Here is a 19,374-nt window from a genome sequence, read left to right as displayed (position 1 = left end):
CAGCCCCAAGGTGCACAGATATCGGCTCGCTCACAGCGCTGCTACCTGGCTGCTGCAAGTCCCGGGCCAGCAGGATTGAGTTGCTTCCCTGGGGTGCGCTTTGCTGCTGCCCGTAAGTGTCGGAGGCAGTAAATCAGGGCCACTCAACACCATCCCTGAATATGCAGCTAGGGAAATGCAGGAGGGCGCCTGTCTCCAGCGCGACTGCCATTATTTTGCAGGAGGGGCTCAGGCGCATATGCCAGAACCTTAGCCATGCGCAGCTGAATTGGATGAAAGGGCTTTGCTGCACTAGCGCAATGAATCCACTTTACCCCGGGGCTTTTTGTGGTTCAGAAATGCACGGAAGCAGGATGCACTGCAGGGTGAATGGTTCAGTGTCTCCCCATTAAGTAACCAGAAGAATTTATGTTATTTTATTTATTAATATCCCACCTCCTCTTCCCCCGCCCCTGGTCTGGGGCTCAAGTCGGCTTACGCAGAATAATAATAATAATAATAATAATAATAATAATAATAATAATAGTATTTATAGCCCCACCCTCCCTGTCCAGAGTTGGGCTCAGGGCAGCTAACACCAGTAAAATTACAGTAAAAACATAATGGGGGGGGGGACGGATGACCAATTTAAAATACAGGTTAAAATGGAATTTAAAATGCAGCCTCATTTTAAAAGTAGCCCATAGATCAAAACCATAAGGGGAGGGAAACATAAGGGTCAGACTGAGTCCACACCAAAGGCCAGGTGGAACAGCTCTGTCTTGCAGAAAGTCCCTGCGGAAAGATGTCAAGTTCCGCAGGGCCCTAGTCTCTTGTGCCAGAGTGTTCCACCAAGTCAGGGCCAGTACTGAAAAGGCCCTGGCCCTAGTTGAGACCAATCTAACCACCTTGCGACCTGGGACCTCCAAAGTGTTGTCATTTGTGGACCTTAAGGTCCTCTGCAGGGCATACCAGGAGAGGCGGTCCCGTAGGTATGTGGGTCCTAGGCCGCAAGTGAAACAAGCTAGTGAAACAAGCTAAGAAACATAGAGAAGACCATCATTAAAATGACATTAAACACTGATAGAATTGAAATAGTATAAAAAAGATCCGTTCAAAACGCAGACAATAAGAATAACGACATGACAGCACCAGCCCTTTCCTAAAAAAGGAAAACGTCAGTTTCCAAAGGCCTGTTGGCAAAGAAAGGTCTTCACCTGCTGGCAGAAGGACAGAAAGGAGGGAGCCAGCCTAGCTTCTCTAGCAGGGAGTTCCAAAGTCTGGGAGCAGCCACCACCAAGAAGGCTGTGAGAGTGGTGGAACTGAAAGAAAGGTCTCTCCCAGAGATCTCAGAGCCTGGGCAGGTTTGTATGAGGAAATAGGAACTTTCAGATAGTCTCCTAACAAGTCTCAGCACCCTTTATAAACTACACTTCCCATGATTCCTTTAGGAGAAGCCATGGGTGTTTAAAGTGGTATTACAGTGCTTTAAAGGGCGCTGTGGGTTAAACCAGGCTTCCTCAACCTCGGCCCTCCAGTTTTTTTTGGCCTACAACTCCCATGATCCCTAGCTAGCAGGACCAGTGGTCAGGGATGATGGCAATTGTAGTCTCAAAACATCTGGAGGACTGAGGTTGAGGAAGCCTGGGTTAAACCACTGAGCCTCTTGGGCTTGCCGATCAGAAGGTCGGTGGTTCGAATCCCTGCGACGGGGTGAGCTCCCATTGCTCTGTCCCTGCTCCTGCCCACCTAGCAGTTCGAAAGCATGTCAAAGTGCAAGTAGATAAATAGGTACCACTCCGGCGGGAAGGTAAACAGTGTTTCCATGCGCTGCTCTGGTTCGCCAGAAGCGGCTTAGTCATGCTGGCCACATGACCCAGAAGCTGTACACCGGCTCCCTCGGCCAATAAAGCGAGATGAGCGCCACAACCCCAGAGTCGGCCACGACTGGACCTAATGGTCAGGGGTCCCTTTACCTTTACAGCGCTTTAAATGCATGGGGTGAATGTGCTCATAGTCTAAAAGCTTTGTGGGAGAAAATGAAGCTTCGCAAAGTTCAGCTTTGTGGATGAATGCTGAATCAAGAGGTCATCCGGTGGAGCCTTGACATACGATATATAAAATCTACTAGATCTACTAAAAACATACAATCACAACAAAAACGGCATGGCGCTAGCCCCCTCACTAAAAGCAGTCGCTTCCCAAAATCTGTTGAGACAAGAAGGTCTTCTCCTGCCACCAGAAGAACAGCAAGGAGAGAACCAGTCAGCTGCTCCAGGGAGGGAGTGCCAAAGTCTGGGAGCCACCACCGAGAAGGCCCTCTCCTGCGTCCCCAACTAACATGTCCACAAGGGGGGCAGGACCTCCTCTGAATGTGCCCCTCAGGCTGCAAAAGGCTCTCCAGCCTTAAATTTAATTCTGAGCTATGGCTTTTAGACACAGGCAGCCACTGCCCTATTGTATCTAAGCCAGTTTGGGACCTGGGTGGAAGAAAGGTGCAAAGGAGTGAAATTTAAACAATGCACTTTGGAATGGGGAAACGGTGAGCACTTACCCTCAAGTTCCTGCTATTGTTAACGCTCCCCCAGGCAGAGAGAAGGAAAACTCATTACTCCTTCTTTAAAGGGAAGCAAGCTCTGGTCCTTGGCTCTGCAGTGCAGCAAAAAGAGGCCTGGGGGGTTGCGAGGAACCCATGCAGGGACGTGAGGAAAATGGGCAGCAGAAAACTCTTGGCTCGCTCCCTCTGTCTTCCTGCCAGCCTAAGGCTGAGGTAGAAGCTGGTGCAGAGACTGAGTGAACCCAAAAGACTCTAAAGGCTTAAAGGGAAAGCGTGCGGTTTGTCTCTGATTGTTCAGAACAGCCTTCACCAACCCGGTGCCCTCCCATCAAGTCCCAGCCAGGATCCCCAAACATTTGGAGTAGGGCACCAGGTTGGGGGACGCTGGCTTAGAAAAACTATAGCCCGCTTTTCTCATAAAGTGGCACATTATACCATACTTTTCCATGTATAAGACTAGGTTGTTGTTGTTTTTAATTTAAAATAAGGTGAAAAATCTGGGGCGTCTTTAAATTTAAAGACTATTTAGTTAAATATGTTAAGTTAAATTAATTGGAGAAGCTTGCAAATACCACATAGGCTTAGGATTTAAATATGTAATGTGATGAATTCATATGTTTAATGTTGAACTGGAAAGAAAGAAAGATGTTAAGTGATCAAGTTAATTTTTTAAGAATATTGGATTTGGAAAACCCTTAAAATGATATACATTGAAATTCAACCAGGGGGACACGAGGAAGTCACTTAACAATGTAACTAAGTTTGATTTAATACGGTGGAGATTTATTTTTGTTTGTTTATTTGTTTGTTCATTTAATTTTTTTGGGGGAAAATTAATTAAAAAATTTGAAAAATAAAATCTGGGGGCGTCTTAACATGGATAGTGCATATGCCCATTTTCTAAATTTGGGGGCCCCAAAAGTAGGGGGTGTCTTATACATGGGGGTGTCTTATACATGGAAAAATACAGTAACTACAACAAATGAAGCATTAATAATAATAAGAATAATTTTATTTATACTCCGCCCTCCCCAGCCAAGACCGGGCTCAGGGTGGCTAACACCCGATATAAAACAATTGATCGAAATACAACTTAAAAAACAGGATTAAAATACAACATTAAAATGCAGCGTCCTTTCAGTGGAAACCCAAATCAAAAACTTTTGGGGGGATAAAAACGTCAAGTCTTCACCAAGGCTATAGTGTAAATTGACTCAGAATGAGCCTCTTTGCTTAAAATCTACAGCTAGGGATTATCGTATTGGAACATTTTTGAACGTGAGCAATACTCTGCGGTTGGAATTTGGTGAAGTGCTAAATGTCAGCAAGCGGTGGATACTTTAACATGTTGATGGATTAAAAAGTTGTTGCATACACTTTGCTCTGCAGATGAATTCATTTTTATACGCCACGACTGCAGCGAGAATATTAAAATGCGCAAAAATGGTGAGATGTGGTGGTACTTACTAAAGAGGATCGGCAGCTGAAATTGATGGAACAGGCTGAATTGGCAAGTTTAACAGGTAAAATTAGAGAGCAGGATGAGGCTGACTTTAAGGAGGAGTGGGAAATGTTTGTAGACTGGTTTAAAAACACACTATTGTAAGCATGTTAAAACGCGTGCGCTTTGCATCGTATCTGAGAAAACTGTGGTGGGATTAACTATAATATGCAGCAATACAGTGATACCTCGGGTTAAGTACTTAATTAGTTCTGGAAGTCCGTTCTTAACCTGAAACTGTTCTTAACCTGAAGCAACACTTTAGCTAATGGGGCCTCCTGCTGCTGCCTTGCTGCCGCCGCGTGATTTCTGTTCTCATCCTGAAGCAAAGTTCTTAACCCAAGGTACTATTTCTGGGTTAGCGGAGTCTGTAACCTGAAGCATATGTAACCCGAGGTACCACCGTATTTGAAAATTTGAGGAAACCATGGAGAGGTGGAGGGGAAGTCCAATGATAATTGACTATTAATTGGAAAATGTTATACAGTGGTACCTTGGTGTCAGGGAACTGCCATCGGAAGCACAGGAGGTGAAAGGGCTCACAGAGGTGGGGAGAGACTTATCAGCTGAGGAGGGAACCAGCAGGGGGAGAGAAGGAGCTCCAAGGGAAAGTGAGGCGGAGGGATGGCTCAGAGACACTACCAGCGAAAACAGTGGGGAGGTTTCAGGACCTCCTATAGGGACACCCACTCCTCGCCGGAAACTGTCGCGCTGAGAGTCCAGAAGACGCGTTTCCGTTAAGGAGCTTTTATGCTGGAAGAAATTCCGTAAACGCCCACTGTCGGATTCTACCAGCGACTGACGGAGCCATGCTTAAGGAGCTCCGTTACAGACAGAGGTTTGGGGACTGAGCCAAACTCTGAGGGACTAGGAATTTCACGCACAAGCAGCCCATCATCCCATCACACTTGGTTTAAGAACAGCTTAGTTTATGAACAACATGAATTAAGAATGCTGCAAACCCAGAAGTTGGTGTTTTCTGTTGTGAAATTTGCCTTGGAAGCAGAACACGTTCCGCTCCCTGTTGACTGTAAATTGAGTCCCCCGCTGCTATGGGAAAGCACAACTTGGTTTAAGAATGCTTTGGTTTAAGAACGGACTTCTGGAACAGATTAAGTTCGTAAACCAAGGTACCACTGTATTAATTATTTTTGTTTGAAATTTATAAGTGAGTCTGAGGTATGCAGTGCCTTGGAACGTAACCCACATGTAACCTGCCTTTATTGTTTGCAATGATATTGATTTAGATATTGATTCTTACTTTACTCTGATATTCAGGGCTCAGCCATGAGGCAAGATGAGGCGACTGTCTCAGGCAGCAAGATCCAAGCAGAAAAAACGGCTGAACTACCCTTTGGGATTTATTAGTCAAATGTATAAGATTGAGAGTGAAGGAAGCAGTAAGTTTCAGGTGCTGGGCAGGTGAGAAATTAACCATTCGTGGATATCTGATTGAGATTCTGGCTGATGTCCCCCCAGAAATAGGGATGGATGAATATCTCATTTTTAAATTTTCCTCAGTTTCTTAATGTTCCAAGCTTAAGTCCAGTTCTCCACATTTCCACATCAATTTGCATTAAAAAAAGAGCTCTCACGAAAATTCAAAAGTGAACTTCTCTCAGTATTCATATGTGTGGATGCAATTTTGCCTACGATGAACATGTTTGCGAAAACACCCCCCTAAAATAATACATTTTAAGTTACTTTCACCAATAGATGCATTTCCACACACACTTTGCCTCAGTACATGGATGTTTGTACACATTACTTGGCTGGAGAACTACATTGCAAAATTCAGAGAGGCGCGAATTTTGAAGAATAGCTGTTTTTCAGTTCGCACACTGGGGTTTTTTGTTTTGAAAGTGTGAATTGTTGAGCTTGCCTTTAAATGCAAACTGGATCAAATTTCTCCCCAATTCTTACCCCAGACACATTAGTCAAGAAAATGAAACTCAAATTTCAAACGCAACCCCTGAGACAAATGAAATTAGGGGAGGGGGAAGGGAGATACTGTTAAAAAATGGTATGTCAAATAATACGAGCAATAGTGGGAAGCATTGTGGTCAAAATGGGGAACCAGAGTAAAGAACTATTAGATGAAAGTTCACACACCGAAACTCAACAAAGGAAATGGAGGTAGCCACTGAGAAGAATAACTTATCACCATTGCAGAGAAGAAACCACAAAATAAAGGGGAATTTTGTGAACCATGGAACGGCTTTCTAGTTTTGTCAGATAATGTTAACTTTTAAGATTTTTTCAGAAGCTGAAGGCAAAGGGGTCGAACTCTCCATTTAGGCAGTGGAAATGCGCAAGAGGTCTAAGAGGAGAAATCACAGGCTTTGTACACTAATACCGGCAATAGTGGAAAGCTTCCGAAAAGCTTTTAAAAACTCACCAGGGGTTTACACTTGGCAGGACTCTCAAAACGTAAACACAAGCAAACAAACAAAGATGTGACTATATTCCTATATATCTGTTCATAACTCCTGTTTCAGAATGGACTCCTATTCAGTCTCTCCTGGTTTAGCATTGCTAGACTAGATGGGCCTTTGGTTCCATCCAGCAGAACTTGTTTCCATAAATGTCTGGTGAGACACTATACATGGGTTGGTGGGTCTGCTCAAAGTGCTCTCAAACATACCTTGAAATCTCCAAATCAGTCTTGCCTCCTGGTTTGACCCAATCCCTCTTCCTTCTTCTCCTGTTGCCTCTGTTGCCTCCCAAGTCTTGTTTTGCTTCCAAATCTAAAGGACCAGAGATCTGTCTGGTGACTAACTGAGCTCAGGTGAACCTCCCATCTCGACTCTGGTTTCAACCTGCCTTTTAGCTTCTGGCCCATCCACAACCTATTATGGCAAGGATGCCACAGGTGGGGTCTTTGTGGGTCTGGAGCAGGTCAGCACATTTCCCCCTCCTGCTAAATGTTCGGGGCGGAATTGCCTTCGCAGGTACGTTACATAGCAAGGCCGCTTGTGGAATAGCAGGTGAATTTAAGCAGGGCCTGGGGGAGCTGGAGGAAAACAGGATGAACAGTGTTGTTGTAACCCAACCGAGCTGGTTCTTCTGCAGCCAAAAGGCACAATTGGGTGCATTGTGAAGACGGGGACATCTGGAAGATGATACAAATGTGAGGAACAGCCAGAGTGGGAGCGAAGCAGCCAAGAAACTGCCTTGGAAATCAATGGCAAATCAGACCTTTTGTCTCGAAAGAAAGGACCCTTATTGTGGCCACAAAAGTGGAGATCACGGCCCTGCCGAACTTCTGGAGTTCACTGCTTGTTTGGAGCAAAGTACAACAGGGAATTCACCTTGGATCCTGCCCTCTCCCCCATCCTTCCTATGTTAGAATTCAGGCCTAGAATTTTGTGGTTTTTCTTGACATTGACAATGGACAGGAGGGGGAAAGTTCTGCGACATCACTAGGGCACAGGAGTTGATTTATTGATTTACTGATTTAATTGCAGTGGACCTGTAACTCATTCATGATTTGCTTACGTGATTGCAGATTTGTGTGGGTGGCAGGAAAATAAATAGATAACACTGGGGAAATTTTTTTTTGTTGCATTGACGCCTGCAGTTGTTCTAACCTAATTTCGACGTACTGATTTCATATCTGAAGTTGGTTTTGTTCTGTAAGTTCTAGTTTTTTTTGCAATTCATGTTTTTCATGGTCCGATCTGAAAAATACAAATATTTAGGTTACGAAACTATACAAATTAAGAAAAATTAAGTTTGCAATACAATAATTACCATGTGGTTAGGGTAGATCAACTTGTCAGTGTCCACATAAAAGGTAAAGGTACCCCTGACCATTAGGTCCAGTCGTGGATGACTCTGGGGTTGCGCGCTCATCTCGCTTTATTGGCCAAGGGAGCTGGCGTTTGGCTGCAGACAGCTTCTGGGTGATGTGGCCAGCATGACTAAGCTGCTTCTGGTGAACCAGAGCAGCGCATGGAAACGCCATTCACCTTCCCACCGGAGCAGTACCTATTTATCTACTTGCACTTTGATGTGCTTTCGAACTGCTAGGTTGGCAGGAGCTGGGACCGAGCAACAGGAGCTCACCCCGTTGTGGGAATTCGAACCACCGACCTTCTGATCAGCAAGCCCAAGAGGCTCAGTGGTTTAGACCACATCCCCACCCGCATCCCCAGTGTCCACTTATCCCCAGTGTAAATATGACATATCGGCAAAAGTCGGAAAGTGAAAGATAACTATAGCATGTAAATGAAAATCGATTTCGGACTTGAAATCAGCCTTGAAAGAACATATAAGAACAGTTGAAAAATCTCATGCAACAGAAAATGAAAAAAAAAAAAATTGTTCCCCAGTGTAATGGCGAGCTGGGGGAAAACAGTTAGGGGGAGCCACCTGAGATCTCAAGAGACCTTCCCAGAGCCCAGTAAGCAAGGCTTAGAAAGCTCTTTCTGCGCTGAGTTTTCCTGCCACAGGACAGTGGCGGTGCCTGAAAGTTGAAGGGAAAAGGCGGCTTTGGAATCTGCTCCTCCACATATTCCCCCGGCTCCACCCTTTGCTTGCATTTGCCCTGTGCCATTCTTGTGAAAATAAGGAGGTATAAATAGGTGTCCAGGCAGATCACCCGCTGGGCACAGGATTGCGACCACAGCTGCTCTCTCAATCCCTTGTTTGCAAGGACGGCATTCTTTCCTTCGAAAAGGCACAGGCTGCGCTGGGGTCCGGTTTCAAAGGCTTAAGAGGGTGCTGCTCGGAGGCAGACAGCCTGCGCACGTTTCCAGCAATGCTCAGTGTTCAGGGACTTTGCCTGCTCTCTGCAGACCTCGCCCAATGCTGCACCTGCAGGCATTTCCATGATGGCAATGTGGTTGCCGGGTTCAGTTTTCACACATCTAACATATCACACTTGTGTTTTGGACAGCCTGCACCAGATACTTGTCTTGGGTTTTGTTTTGTTTTTTAATTATTTTTACTTCCAAATTTATACATTTCACCAATTTTACAATCATCTTAACATTTCAAAACTTGACTTCCTTCTCCCTCTTCCCGCTGTTCCTTAAATTTATTTTTAATGTCTCTTGCATATCCAAATCAACTTAATTTGCTTATTTATCCATCCACTTTGAATACAGTGGTACCTTGGGTTAAGTACTTAATTCATTCCGGAGGTCCGTTCTTAACCTGAAACTGTTCTTAACCTGAAGCACCACTTTAGCTAATGGGGCCTCCTGCTTCCACCGCGCGATTTCTGTTCTCATCCTGAAGCAAAGTTCTTAACCCGAGGTACTATTTCTGGGTTAGCGGAGTCCGTAACCTGAAGCGTCTGTAATCTGAAGCATCTGTAACCCGAGGTACCACTGTATATGCTCTTATAATACAGCAGGTTATTACAATAATCCTGCCAATCCATTGTTTTATAAAAAGTTTGTTATCTTGATTTATCGGGTCCTCCCTTAAAGAGGGCATGTGCTGCAGTGAGACCTGGCAACCAAACTCTGCATTGTGGGTGGGTAAGATTGGTCAGCCACAACACCCGATTGGTAGGTCCCTTGATGCAGGGTTCAATCAGGCCAATGGGATGCAGGCTACACAGATCAAGGGACCTATGCATGTGACCCAGAGCTTCCTCTTTTGGAGCTTGCATTCAGAACACCCACCCACCTCTCCCTGCTTTTAGGGCTTTGCGCTTGACCTTGCTATGCCGTTGTGTGGCGTCTGTCGTTGGGACAGATGCACGGCAGGGATTTTCCCCACTTGGCTGATGGTTTGCACAAAATTCGGGGTGTTCAAAGTTACACAGGGATGGCCCTTGCTTTCACCTACTGTGATGGCCTGGGAATCGGATTCAGAGGCTGAACCTGAGGAGTCCCAGCCTGCACAGGAGTCCCCACCTCCAGGGCCAGCTGAGCTGGGGCTGGGGCTTGAACCTGAAGGGCCCTCACCTGTGCCGGATCCTCAGGAGCAGACACCAGCAGAATCCGCTCTGGCTCCTGAGGTGATGGAGGACCCATTGCCTGCAGATGCGCCTCTCTCAGCCCTGTCAGGGGAAGGTGAGGTTGCCTCTGGGTCCAGTAACCCTCCAGCCTCTCCGGAGCTGCAGAGGCTCAGGGCAGAGAGGCGGAGGGAACTAAGTTGTCACAGGAGGAATGCTCGCCTTAAGGCCAAGAGAGGTGAGTCACCTGTGGGCCGGGACCGCCCTAAGCCTCAGAGGAGATAAAGGCCAGTCAGCCCAGTCCCAGGTTGCGGGAGCAACATCGTCGGAAACCTATTCCTGCCAGCACCCTGACCTGCTCTCCCTGAGTTCCTGACCACACCCAGCCCCTTGCCTTGGACCCCGCTTCACCCTCAATGGACAGCCTCCAGACCCTTAACACAGGACCGGACTCAGACCACGCCGCATAGTAACCCCCCCCCCAGGACCAGCACACTTACGAAATGATGGACAGTCTGAGATCTGCCCACATCAAAGCATCTGGCACATAAATAGGATGGATGGAGGGAAAGTCTTCTGTTGTGCTTTTAACATACCCAAACCGAACACCCAAATCACGGCCTCTGATAACTCTCAGAGAGAGGTATGTCATCTCTTTGATGGGACGCACTTTGAGGTCTCGCCAACACAAGAAACTTTGCTGCGATGTCACACAGAGGGTCATTTGTTCTCATCAGCAGAAAGTCAGAGGGGTTGTCACCCTTCCAAAGCCCCCGGGGAGGGATGTGGGATCCAGGCAGCGCTAAACGGAGCTGGGTGAAGGTGTCCCCTGGGAGGTAAAAAAAAGGCTGTCACGGCAAAAGGCAGAGAGCAGAGAAATATGATCCGCCTCTTTGCCTGGCCGTGGCTTAATTTAGAGCTCCAGCAGAAGTCGCTGCACTCTTCCAGTTGGCTCTCCCCAAAAGGAGCTGCTATCGTAGCAGCACTGGGTGGAGGGGGGCAGAAAGTGCCGCCAGAATCTTGCTGCGAAAAACCACAGGTGTTTGTAGCTGTGCACATGGGACGTGGGTGGTGCTGTGGTCTAAACCACTGAGCCTCTTGGGCTTGCTGATCAGAAGGTCGGCGGTTCAAATCCCAGCTCCTGCCAACCTAGCAGTTCCAAAGCACACCAATGCAAGTAGATAAATAGGTACCACTCTGGTGGGAAGGTAAACGGTGTTTCCTTGCGCTGCTCTGGTTCTGCAGAAGCGGCTTAGTCATGCTGGCCACATGACTCGGAAACTGTACGCCGGCTCCCTCGGCCAATAAAGCGAGATGAGTGCCGCAACCCCAGAGTCGGCCATGACTGGACCTAATGGTCAGGGGTCCCTTTACCTTTACCCATGTTTGAAAGCAGGCCAGTGCAAGTAGATAAATAGGTACTGTTTTGGCAGGAAGGTAAATGGCGTTTCTGTGTGCTCTGGTTTCTGTCACAGTGTCCCGTTGCACCAGAAATGGTTTAGTCCTGCTGGCCACATGACCCGGAAAGCTGTCTGTGGACAAACGCTGGCTCCCTCGGCCTGAAAGCGAGATGAGCACCGCAACCCCAGAATCGCCTTTGACTGGACTTAACCGTCCAGGGGTCCTTTACCTTTAGACCCATAGAATTGTAGAGTTGGAAGGGACCCCAAGTCCAGCCCCCTGCAATGAAGCAATCACAGCTAAAGCATCCATGGCAGATGGCCACCCAGACACTGCTTAGAAACCTCAAAGGAAGGAGAGTCCACCACCTTCCATTCTACTGCCCAATAACTCTTACTGCCAGAAAGTTTTTCCTAATGATTAGCCGGAATCTCTTTTCTTGCAATCTTGAATCCACCGTTTGCCTGCTTGCTTCTTACTTGCACCCAGTCCAGGCGGGGCCACTGCTTGCCATCTTCCTCGGCGTCAGTGTTGCCTCTGTCGTTTTTTTCCTTTTAATTGGATTTTTATTTACAACATAACACAACCCCTCCCCCAATACACAAATCCACCCTCATTAAACGTGAACATAACATACAGTGAGCATAACATACAACAATATAAACAAACCAAATAAAAGACTTCCTTTATCCTGTACCTGGCCTCCTTATTTACTTCTTATAAGCTGTTTCCTTTATGAATAAGGATTAAGATTTTTCTAATTATAACTTAAATATCCACAAAGCAGACATTAATCGAAACAAGTCCAGGTATGTATTTTAGGGCACTGTTTTGTGAAGTATTATCTGCATTTCTCCCATGCTTTTTAAAACTCTAGTCTAGAATGATCTCTAATTCCCTCTGTTAATCTAGCCAGTTCAATCTACTCTAACAGTTTGTCTTGCCATTCCTTTTTTGTTGGCACAGTTTCTTTTTTCCAGTTTTTAGCAATTAGGATCCTTGCCGCTCCTGTGGCATAGAGGAATATTTTCTGATCTTCTCTTGCTATACCTGTGTCCATTTTCCCTAGTAGAAAAGCTTCTGTATTTTTCATAGAGTTATACTTAAACATTTTTTTAAGCTCGTCATATACTGTGTTCCAGAAGCTTTTGACTTTTTCACAGGTCCACCAAACATGTATAAGTGCCCCCTCTGTTTTACCACACCTCCAGCACAGATTTGTTTTTGTCTTATGCATTTTAGCTATTTTGGTAGGTGTTAAGTACCACCTAAAAGGGACGCAGGTGGCGCTGTGGGTTAAACCACAGAGCCTAGGGCTTGCCGATCAGAAGGTTAGCAGTTTGAATCCCCGCGATGGGGTGAGCTCCCGTTGTTCGGTCCCAGCTCCTGCCAACCTAGCAGTTTGAAACCATGTCAAAGTGCAAGTAGATAAATAGGTACTGCTCTGGCGGGAAGGTAAACGACGTTTCCGTGCGCTGCTCTGGTTCGCCAGAAGCGGCTTAGTCATGCTGGCCACATGACCCAGAAGCTGTACGCTGGCTCCCTCGGCCAATAAAGCGAGATGAGCGCCGCAACCCCAGAGTCGGTCATGACTGGACCTAATGGTTAGGGGTCCCCTTTACCCTTTACCTTTTAAGTACCATCTATAAAACATCTTGATTAGGTTTTCCCTCAATACTTCAGTGTTGCCTCTGTCAGACTCAATAGGGAAGAGCAGAGAGGCAAAACCAGAATGAGTTAGCTGTCTCTCTCATCGACTCTCCGGCGCCACCACCTGGTGGCTGCCCTGCCTTTCGCCCCAGGAAGAAAGAACAAAAGAAGTACTGTTAGCCCAGAAATGGAAGCAAGAAGAAATTCTGACGAAAGAAGAATAGCAGACAAAATTAACGGACTATGCAGAATTAGATAAAATGACAGGAAGGATTCAAAACCTGTGGAACCAGAGATTCACAGAAGATTGGAAGAAATTTACGAACTATTTGAAGAGCTATTGTAATCAACAAATTGCTCTAGTAGGTCTACAAGAAGTTTTGTAAGGAGGAATATATGAAACATTGCAAAATAGAGAAAGATGAGAGATATTAGTTATGAGATTTAAATGTAATAGCGAAAGTAAGAAATGTATATTAAGTGATTAGATTGGAAAATTTTCAGATGTGATTAATGGAAGTCAAAAAAATTGTATGAGGTGTAAAAGTATGTTTAATTAGGCTGTGGATATAGGCTGTAGGGTTAGAAGTAGAAGATAGTGTATTTTAAAATAATATTATTTGTAAGCGATAAAATGTGAAGTTATTTTAAATGTGATAAAGAAAAAAAGATGGTTGGAACTATGATATATGTAAACTGCTAAAGATGAAGTAAAATGAAAATCAGATAGGTGGGACTTGGGGAAGCCCACTTAACAATGTTTAGAAAAAAATAAGGATAAGACCAGAATTTGTTTGTATTGTTTGTTTTTCTGTTTGTGTTGTTTATTTGTGTTATAAAATGAATAAAAATTTTTTTTGGGGGAAATTGTTATACATAATTTTCCCGTAAAAAGACACCTCGTCTTATACACTGAAAAATACGGTGCATTTCTCAAGTTGCTCTAAAACAACTTCCAGCATACGATTCCTCGCCACGCTCTCTCTTTCTGTCGCACACAGCGCTTGACAAACGTCCAAATCTGCTGAAGTGGTTGGAGGAAACAGACGAGATAGACAAAGGGGTCCCTTGGCATTCTCCGTGGCGATGCAGTGCCTCTTGGCTTCGCTGAGTTCGGTGTTGGCATCCTGCCCTGCCTGGAGCCACGGCCTGAATGGCAAGGGCCAATTGGTTTGCAGCAGACGTCACCTGCTTCGTTGACCAAGGAGCTAGGTCTCATCAGGGCGGGCTACACATTACAAGCAAAAGCGTGCCACAAAGAGGCCCAGCAGAATGATTTCAATTCATGTTTTTCATATTTTTTTTTCCTTCAAAATTTTTTTATTCATTTTATAACATAAATAAAGAACACAAACAACAAAACAAACAAATTCTTCTCATATCCTTATTTTTGTAAACATTGTTAAATGGGCTTCCCCAAGTCCCACCTATCTGATTTTCATTTTACTTCGTCGTTAGCAGTTTACATATATCATAGTTTCTAACCATCTTTTTTTAAAATCACATTTAAAATAACGTCACATTTTATCGCTTACAAATAATATTATTTTAAAATACACTATCTTCTACTTCTAACCCTACAGCCTATAGCACTTCCAAAGCTATTCTAAGATTTAAATTTTAACCTTTTTTTCAAATATTCCTTAAACTTCTTCCAGTCTACATGCTTTTCTTATTTAATAATGCCAAGCATTATCCCAGATTGGGGTGGCATGCAGCAGTCTTAAGGAACATCCGACCATGCAATGTTCCAACCGACTGAAACGTCAGAGCCCTCACACAGGTTTATGATCAGTTTCGGAGAGAACAAGGACATTAGAAACAGCCAGGTGGAAATATCATCTGAATTGCCCCTCGCTGTGCTGGTGGTTGAGGCTTTAAAACACGGGTAGGCAAACTAAGGCTGGATCCGGCCCAATCACCTTCTAAATCTGGCCTGCAGACGGTCCGGGAATCAGCGTGTTTTTGTCCTTTTATTTAAAATACATCTCTAGGTTATTTGTGGAGCCTGCCTGGTGTTTTTTCATGAGTAGAATGTGTGCTTTTATTTAAAATGCACCTCTGGGTTATTTGTGGGGCATAGGAATTCGTTCATTTTATTTATTTTTTCAAAATATAGTCCGGCCCCCCACAAGGTCTGAGGGACAGTGGACCGGCCCCCTGCTGAAAATGTTTGCTGACCCCTGATTTAAAACAACACAGCTGCTGCCCTCTAGTGGAAAGCACCTTCTGACCAATGCAAACAGCAAAGCTTACTCATGATTATCCATTTCTCCGAATCCCTTCTCATACTCTGAATTATTTGATTATAATCTTGTGGATTCATGGCCGAGGCGAGTTTTGAACCAGGGCCTTTAGACTTGAGACACCCGGCCACTTTCGCTAGCTCATCTAATACTTTTTTAAAAGATCGTAGCTATTTACTTCATAGTAATACCTCCCGTGTGCTTGGTACCCAACAGACCGAAATCAGCAAAAGGCAGGCCCAGTACGCCATTTTGGATTTTGACTGGGAGAGGAAGAGGCAAAAGGGAACTGAAAGTGCAGCTGGATTTGGGGTCAGAAATACATGCAAGCACAGGGTTCTCAGCTCCATAACGCTAATTGGGGGCAGAGAACTGGAAGACAGGATTAATAGCCATTAATAGGGGGAAAAGAATGTGAAAATGAAGGTCAAAAACCAAAAAAAAAGGAGTGGTCTGAGACTTTCTCACAGCATTTGTATATAAAACCAATCATGTGTGTGTGGGTGTTTATATATTAAAGGTAAAGGGACCCCTGGCCATTAGGTCCAGTCGTGACTGACTCTGGGGTTGCAGCGCTCATCTCGCTTTATTGGCCAAGGGAGCCAGCGTACAACTTCCGGGTCATGGCGAACCAGAGCAGCGCACGGAAACGCCGTTTACCTTCCTGCCGCAGCTGTACCTATTTATCTACTTGCACTTTGCCGTGCTTTCGAACTGCTAGGTTGGCAGGAGCAGGGACTGAGCAACAGGAGCTCACCCCATCGTGGGGATTCGAACTGCCAACCTTCTGATCGGCAAGTCCTGTGGTTTAACCCACAGCGCCACCCGCGTCATATATATATATATATATATATATATATATATATATATATATAACTTGCAGTTTAATCAAGAGATGCTTGTTACCATCAAACATAATAAAAAGGCGGTGTTGGTTATAATAATGTGTTTAAGAAAAGCTGTCATTGGTTTAGATTTACACTGTGTCAATCAATATCATTCAGAACACCATGATAAAGCCGAGGATTTTACAGATTTGAAATTCCAGTTTGCTCACAGCTGTAAGGTTTCATCGATTAGTTGCGAACAACAGGATAGGTACATTTATTGACACATATGGGCAGGTTGCTGCAAAATCAGCAGCTGCAGGTCTGCGGCCTTTTTGAAACATTTTGTCTTTTGGGTTTTTAATTCCATTCTAACAACTTCTTTTTAACTTATTGATGTTTCAACACTGCTTCACATCATGGCCTGCCAACAGACAACAATTCAAACTCGACTGTTTCCTTGCTTAGGAAAAGAGGCAGCAGGCCTGAAAAGCTGGAAGATAATAGCTGTTGCCCAACCAGAGATTTGAAGAAGGCTGATTTAATTGCTGCTCATTATTGGGTTGAATTTTTGGCTGGTGATTACAAGCGTAGAACAGGATATAACCAGCACCCCCTGGCCACTAACAGATCCATTTTCCTCCTGGAGGGAGGCAAGTGATCTCCCAACTTCATGATGAGGTTCAGGAAGCGGTGAGACCATATTGTCATTGGTGAGGACTCCCCACAACCTCTCCTCCTCTTTAAGCTTTGTGCCGGACAGGAAGCCAGGGGCTTCCTTTCAGATATGGTGTCACAATCAAGAACTGACCCACTCAGGGGAGGCTCAGAATGTTACGAAAAAGGAGCAATGCAGAAGCAAGCACCAGGTGGCTGGAATGGTAAACAGGATGTGGATGTTATTGGATTGTACCGTGGGAACCAGGCACAGTCTATTCACTGCTCTGAGCGCCGGATATTACCTCAGAGCAGCACATGACCCTGTACTGGAAGTACATGGGTGGAGTTTATTCTCTCTCTGCAGCTGGGAAACAGAGTGTGCAGACATGTTTTCTCTGTACTGGTGAAAGACAGAAATAAAGACATGTAAATATATTTCTGTCTGTCTCTTTCCCCCTCCCTGGGGGAGGAGTGGTGTGTTCTCCTTCACGTTGAGGAGAATCGCCGATTGGAGACCTCCTTTGATCTTGCCGGGAGTCGCTGGCAGGGGAGGTCACAAGGATTCAAGCCGGGCACCTGGAGGGTGGCCAAATTCCTAAGAGCTGGAGGCTCTGCTTGCTTGAATTCCGACAACTGGTAGCAGACCGATGGTTATCTGATCTATGAGAATCTGCATGAGAGGTGAGAGGTCGATGAATCGTTGCCATCCTCTGCACCTAAGGAGATAAAGAAAAGCGTCTGCCTGCAGCCAGAAAGCTGAAACAGACAGCTGGACACCGAGAGGAGTGTATGCTCAGAAGGTATGCTGCATTTCGGGCTATAGAGAATGAACGCAGAAAGGCTTATTTTCTGGTTCACAACAGCCGCGTCTGAAAAACAGCTCTGAAAGAGCAAGCTTGCATACCAGGAATTCCTGTGGTGAGATAAGGAGTTCCGTCCTGAGCAGGTTGCTAGGCAACGTCTGCCAGTTACTGAGTGGCCTAAAAAGAGCCTGGGAAATCGAAAGTGTATCTGCGCAGCTGTGCAAGGGTTTTGAAAAAACAGCCCAAAGGCTTGTCTGCCAGTGAAGCAGTAAACAAAGACTTTTGGAGTTTACTGACTTGAAAAGTGAAAGCTGGCTTGAGATTGAGTGTAAAGCTGACCCTTGGATTCAGCATGGATTCCAAGAAGGCGGGAGGTTTGCCCTATCCCCCTCCCCTCACTAATGACAATTATTCATCTTGGTCTATAAAGATGAAGGCCCTGCTGCAGAATCAGAGGGTCTTTGACGTGATTGAGAACCCCATCCCAGCAGCACCAACCCGAGGTTGGGAGTCACAGAATCTGAAAGCCAGAACGGCTATAATTCTGTGTGTGTCAGATGACCAATTGGTGCATATTCAGGGTTTGGAATATGCACGGGAAATTTGGGAGATGCTACGAAGAACACATCAGAGAGATGCTGGTTCTTCAGCGTTGCTGTATTTTGAGAAGCTGACCAATCTGAGGCTTGCGCCTGATGGAGATGTTCAAGCGCACCTGACGGAGATGAAATATCTGCGCCAGCAGATGGTGGAACGCAATTTCCGTCTGCAGGAGGAAGTGTTTTGCTTCATGATGATCAACAGCTTAAATCGGACTTACAAAACGGTTGCCAGTCAGCTTGGTTCCCTCCCGGCTCAAGATTTGACCGCGGAGAGGGTGTGTGCCGTAGTTCTGAATGAACAGGACAGACTTGCTGCACTGGAAGTAAAGGACAGGGGGAGGGAGGAACGGAGTTCCAATTCCCCCGCAGATGAAGCTACTGGAGAAAAAGCTCTAGCTTTGAACGCTGTCCGATGTTACAATTGCGGACAGGCTGGGCATCTTCAGCGGAACTGCAAGAAGCCACGTCAGCCTAAAGGAGCGAAGGGCCGCTCAGCAAAGCCTGAGGCGTCAGGCAAAGGTCACACCAAGACTTCGGTGAAACCTGGAAAAGCTTTGATGGCGACAGGAACCACGCCAGACGTTGGGAACTCGTTTGTTATTGACACGGGCGCGACAGTTCATATGTCTCCACACAAAGAACTCTTTTCATCGTTTAAGAAGCAAAGCTTCGCTGTGAAACAGGCCAACGGTCAGGAGCTGGAAGCGGCCGGCGTGGGGACTGTCTATCTTAAGAGTCTGGACTTGACAATAAACAATGTTTACTTGGTTCCTGAATTGAAGTTCAATCTGCTGAGTGTTTCGCAGATTGCAAAGAGAGGACTGAAACTGTCCTACGATGCTGAGAGCTGCAAGATCTACAAAGATGGAGAGTTATTTCTTTCAGCCAGGGAGAAGGATGGACTTTATTTGTTGACTTTTGCACAAAGTGATTACATGGAATGTAATTCATCTGTGTCTAACCTAGTTTCTCTTGCAGGTGTGAGCAAGAAGGTGACCGGAGTCAACAGAGCATTTCAGCGGGTGTATGCTGATGTGATTGGTCCTCTAGAACCATCTAGAGGCAATGCAAGATATTATCTTGTGTGTGTGGATCATTTCTCTAACTATGTCTGGGTTTATGTGTTGAGAAAGCCAAAGGAAGCCTTGGAGAGGTTTCAGGAGTTTTGTGACAAAGTTAAGAGTATGCATGATGCTAACATTGATTGTCTATTCACAGATGAGAAGCAGATTTTTCT

The sequence above is a fragment of the Podarcis raffonei genome, chromosome 12 (genome assembly GCF_027172205.1).
Source record: "Podarcis raffonei isolate rPodRaf1 chromosome 12, rPodRaf1.pri, whole genome shotgun sequence".
Taxonomy (NCBI): Eukaryota; Metazoa; Chordata; class Lepidosauria; order Squamata; family Lacertidae; genus Podarcis; species Podarcis raffonei.
The sequence above is the reverse complement of the archived record's forward strand: the minus strand, read 5'-3'. Positions refer to the sequence as shown.